This window comes from Callithrix jacchus, chromosome 1, assembly GCF_049354715.1.
Source record: "Callithrix jacchus isolate 240 chromosome 1, calJac240_pri, whole genome shotgun sequence".
NCBI classification, from domain to species: Eukaryota; Metazoa; Chordata; class Mammalia; order Primates; family Cebidae; genus Callithrix; species Callithrix jacchus.
This window is the reverse complement of record NC_133502.1, coordinates 100,310,352-100,316,351: the sequence shown is the minus strand read 5'-3', so window position 1 is coordinate 100,316,351 and position 6,000 is coordinate 100,310,352.

The following is a 6,000-nucleotide window of genomic DNA, read 5'->3' as shown; positions in this document are numbered from 1 at the left end:
CCAATGTGGTATAATAGCTTCTTCTTCTTTTCAGAATTTGCTTTCAAAGGGGAGGACTTCTTGAAAACGTGTCTATGGTGTTGATTGAGTTGCATATTTTGGCTTTGTTTCTTTCTGTGTGTGTTTCCGTATTATTTATTTGACATTAAGCAGCACCAATGGTTTCTGTGATATCCTCAGTGGCTCAGGGTATGGTTGTTATTGGAGGCTGTGGTGAAGTTTTATGGGGACAGAGACATCAGGTAGGCCAGACCTCAATACCCAGTGGTGGTAGTGGTGAGCCAAGCATAACCGTCCTTTGGCCTTAGGATGGTATAAACTGGTCTTAATGTTAGAGTCCAGGCAGGTCAATTCTTGGGCCTCTAGGCTACTTGTTTCAGTGCTGGCTGTGGCAGCAATGGGCCAGTTAGGCGAGCAGATTCTTGGGCCCCAAGGCAGCAAATGCCATGTGGATGACAGCAGTAGCACTAGAGTCACAATTTTCTGGCTCCCAAATAGTTTGCACTGATGGTGACGATGACAGGTTAAGCATGTCAGACCCCAGGCCTGCAGACAATGCATGTAGGTGAGTGCCAGCTGTGATGATAGTGACAGCTTGTATGTCACTGACCTCATGCTTCCTAAGAGGAATGCTCAGGTGCCAATGGTAGTGGAAGGGACAGGGCATCCACCAGGTCCCTGGATGGTGTGCTTGGGCACTTGGGGATGAAGCCAGGCCAGGTGGTGCTGTCCTCAGGTCACATACCAGGTGGTGCATGTGGGCATTGGCTGTGGTAGGCAGGGGCCAGGTGGGCCTCACGCCCCTAGCAGAATACTCAGGTAGGGTGTCAGCAGCTTCCCTAACTGCAGACACCTGCTGCTAGGAAATTGGAGTTGGCTTTAAGTAGCAGCAGCTATAAACAAGAAACTGGGGAATGCATGCTTTAGCCTCAAGTGATGGCTGCAATCACAGCAGTCTTTTTTCAGTGTGCTTGTAAATGCATGGTAGCCTTGCCACTCGGGGTAGTGGGGTCACCGCCAATGGTTCATACTTTGGCCTTGGTGACAGCAACCAGTAGTAGATTCTGGCTGCAGGTACGGATGTCAATGGGGTGCCAGGAATGTGGAAATTAATAAGCTGTTGGGCCACATGGCAGGATGATCTGGTGGGGACGAGGCTCTCAAAAGGGTAACTTGCTGCAGCTGCTTAGGATTCAGGGAGGGTATAGAGCCTACGGCAAATTCTCTCTGAGGAGCAGTGCTGTCATGCAGTCTCCAGGAAGCTCTATACAAGTCTCAGGGCCCACGTAGGTGGAGGAGTTCTTCCATGGCTAGGATTACAGGAGTCCTCATTGGGAATACAGACCACTGGGAGTCACTCACTTACTCTTTCCCTACACTGGGGAGACTCTCAGGATCCCAGCTGATCCCAGCTGAATAGGCTTCCTTGTTTCTTTCTCCTTCATTGCCCTAGGTATGTCACTTTTCTATTGAATTCCAGCATTCTCTTTTAGGGGATCTATTCAAAGTATGATTATCTACTCATTATTTTAGTTCATCATTGTGAAGGAGGTGAGTACCAGATGCCTCTAGTCAGCCATCCTGAGGCCTTTCAAACCTGTTAGGTAAGTTTCTGATAGGCCTCTAGACCTAATGGAAGGAAATTTAATAAGCTAAGCTAAGGTGTTTTCCAGAAAAATCAAGCTTGAGGGCTCAGATAAGTTAAGTGAGAGGGTGACATAAGGGATAATGTAAAGCTAGAGAGTTTACATTATGGAATATGCTACATATGGAATTTGCTACATATAAATGTCTTGTGTGAGCAGAAGGGTTCACATTCTACAAGTCAGAATGAAGGCCATATAGAGGGTAGACACCAGACATGAGAAATAACTAGAATTCAACAGACACTGAATTCCAGACACAGAATTGACATAGCTATTGTAGCATCACATGGAATTAACAAAAATATTGAGCAAGTCTTTGATCTTCACATACAACAAGGAATTGAAAAATATCCCTTATGTGGGATCTAAAAATACAGGAAAACTTCAAACAACCTCACAATATTTTATTCCAAAATCTTACAACAATCCTGTAAAGGCCATATCATCATTCCCATTTTACATCTTTCTATTCCATCGTGGTTCAGATGAGAGACTAACACCATGGGTTAGGAATAAAAGCAAAGAGCATTTGGAACTTACAATTCTTTTTCATGATGTCAACCAAAAAAGCCACAGTCCTGGTGTCTAGGATTATCATTTTGGGAGATAGGTGACATAATGTTGCCCACCATTGATTTATCAAGGTAAAGGACAGTAATAGAAGTGGATAAGATGCTCTCTCTGTCTTTAACTAAGTGGAGCTAGGGAGTGGGATTTCAAATTAACATTTTTATGTTGTTTTTCACTCCTGTGACTTTCTGACCTGAGCAGCACAATTCTACATGTGGTTGCAGTGTGCATAGTATTGGTGGTATATCTTTGATCATATCAGAGCTCCTTCAAATATCAGGAGAGGGGAGCTTTGTGGTTGATTATAAAACAAAAACAAATTAAAAAAATAATTTTCAGCCAGATGCAGTGGCTCATGCCTGTAATCTTATCACTTTAGGAAGCTGAAGTGGGAGCACTGCTTGAGGACAGGCATTTGAGACCAGCCTGGGCAACATAGTAAGACCCCCATTTCCACACATACACACACAAAAGTTAAAATTTGGTCAGGCATGGTGACTGACACCTGTAATCCCAGCTTCTCAGGAGGCTGAGGTGAGAGAATTGCTTGAGCCTAGGAAGTTGAAGCTACAATGATCTGTGATTGCACAACTGTACTCCAGCCTGGGCAACAGGGGGAAACCCAGTCTCTTGGGAAAAAAAGACATTAAAAAAAACACCACCACCAAAAGTGATTCTCGAGATTTTTTTAGGAATATTTTTTCTTACTCTGCTTTTCCACCAAATAAGAAATAAGTGATTTTGCCCTTTCATAGGATTTATGACCCCATCAAGTAAATTTTCCCTCCAACGGTCAATACTAAATGTGATCCTGATGACTTTAAATTTATTATATTTTATATGGAGAATGAAAGCAAACCTTCAAATTAGTTCCTTACAGTTGTTCTGCAAAGTGTCAATTCTAACACTGAAGTTTGTGTTTATAAAACTCTTTATCATATATACGGATAAAAGTGCTCAGAAAAGGAAAAAGTTTATGTCAATCCACCCCATTTTTACTTTTTCCCATTCTGACTATTTGATCAGGATTCAGGATGAATTCAGTGTTCTTGGGATGAAACAAAACTAAGAAACACATGATGAGCTCAAAGCTGCCATTTAGCATTAATGATTTTTATCCACTCAGTTATCTGGTTTCTAAGACCTAAGACCATCTGATGAAGGAGAGTTGATGAATTCAAAACTACATACTCTTGTGAAAAGAAATATGCAAAATGAAGCCAGTTTCATTTATCTTAGACTCTTAGGGTGATAGATGAAATTAACAGTTTTTTTCTAACCATAAAAGTATTAGAAGCTCACCACAGAAAGTTTGAGAAGTTTTTAATAATTTAAAGCCACCTATTATACAATAACATTTGACATACTTTTCTGTGTGCTTTTAATGTATCTGAGGTCATGATTTATGAGCAATTGAATACACTGTCTTTTAACATATAATTTAAGAGTCACATTATGATGGTTGCCAGGGGCTGCAGGATTGGGGAAATGGAGAGAGGTTGGTCAATGCTACAAAGATTAGATATGTTGGATGAATAAGTTCTGGAGATCTAATATGCAGCAAGCAAACTATAGTTAATAATACTGTATTGTATAGTTGAGATTTGCTAAGAGAGTAGATCTTAAAAGTTCTCACCACAAAAACTAAAAATGATAACTATGTGAGGTGAAGAAGATATTAAATAGCTTGAGTGTGTTCGTCATTTCACCATGTATACCTATGTCCAAACAGCACGCTATACATTTTAAACACATAAATTTTTTATTTGTCAATTACTCAGTATATCCAGAAAGAATAATTTTTAAAAATAGAGTCAAATTAGAAGTTCTCCATAAAGGTAAGTGATAAAATCAACTCTATTGTGAAGGTAAATCATGATTTATGAATGGCCTACATAGAATATTTAAAATTTTTAATTATTTTTACCAAGTGTTACTGTGATAATGTGGATGATATTTAATAGTGTCACATGTAAAATCGGATTTTTTTAACATGGTGATAAAAATTACTTAATTTAGTTATATTGCACTTTCCACAGAAAGACTGGTAGGAAAGCAGACAGAAATGGCACTGCTTTTAAGGCATGGCAATCACATCTTTTGAATATGTATGTCTGCACTTTGCATTTGACCCTAGTTGGAGCAAGTAAAACAAAAAATCATGTTTCTTGTGCTCTAAGCAATAAACATGACCCAGAGGTGAGGAAGATCCAGTTCTGAAAACACACTGCTATATTACTGGCCTCTGAGCTCATAAATAGTCTCTTTTTCTGCTGTTCTTCTAACTTTTACTGTTTCCTATTGTATTCGAGCATAGTTATTACAACTACTGCCTAGGTATTTATATTTCTTTTGGCCTGCCCAGTTCTTGTTGAAAGATTATCGCAATTTTGATTTTTTTTTGAGAAGAGACTTCAACCAACTTCCCACTTCGGCAGCTGTGGAAGTTAGTAGCTGATTTTGTTTTGCTTGTACGCTGCGGAACATTTTCTTATGTTTCATTGTCTCCTTTTCTCTTTGTTTTTTTCTGTGCAACTGTCAGGTGAGGGAGGGTTCATTTTCCACCCAAATCCCCAACATTGTTTCAGTGCTCTGTTTTCTTCTTTACAGATTCTTTTATCAATATTTTAATGGATTCACTATGAAAGAAGACCTTTGCATTGCTGCTGACTCCATCAAAATCTCATAAGTCTTCCTGCATCACAGAAGGGGACCCAGACAATTAGGACATGGAAGGCCCACTTCTTATAGGCACGAGGCCAGAAGACTTGTCCTAATGCCAAAACATTGTTCTGTTAATGTGTATCTGGTGCCCAGTATTTCTTATTAATAAGGCACTAAATAAGGGACAATGCAGTGTTTCCATTGCCAAAAGAAAACATCTCCCTTTTAATTAATCAATGTAAATAGCCTTTTACTGGAAAATAGAAGGAAAGTATTTCTAGAACATAGGATATAATGTTACATTGGAGGATATCATGCCCTCTTTTTATTTTAAAGTGGAGGTTGTTGTTTTTTTTTTAATGCAGAGACACTAGGTCTGGACTAGCTGAGAGAGAGTTCAATCACAAATTATTGCACAACGTGTGCTTTTTGGGTAAACTCAGGACTTTAGTTTTCCTGTCCATTTTGCTACATCTCATTTGCATTCAATCCAGTGGGAGCTCAGATCAGGAAAATTATCTGGATAGAGCAATTTATAAAATAAAAAATAATATATCAAAATCTACTTCTTCCTCATTTCTTTGTATCTTTGCCTCAAGGACCAATGCAATTAACATTCAGTCAGGGACTGACATAAATATTGATCAGAACAGAAACACCACAAGATTACTGCTTGACTTCACTTCACTTCAACTTGCTTCTCCTTATCGTCTTTGCTGATGCAAAGGTTAATTCTTCTTTCATTTCTCAGTTCCTTTTTGCTTCAGGTTTTCTCTGAAGACAATCTAGCTTAAAATTGATCCAGTTGGATTGATCCAAAGCTACCTAATTTTCCCTCCAATGTCGCATAGTCTATTATTTAATGTAGACATTTATATACTATTATACACTATGTAAACCAACAGACATGACTTAAGGAAAACCAAGAGAAGCTACAAAATGTCAGCATTTGTCTCCTTTCTCCCACAAACTCATAATTGCAACTCCTAAGAATGAAGGGAACCAGAATAAAGAAGTCAGTAGATACAAGAGCAAAGCAATTCTTGAAGAATGGGATCTCTAGAAATGTGAATCAGATTGCCATCAGATTTTCTTTAAATCAGAACCAGTATATACTAAA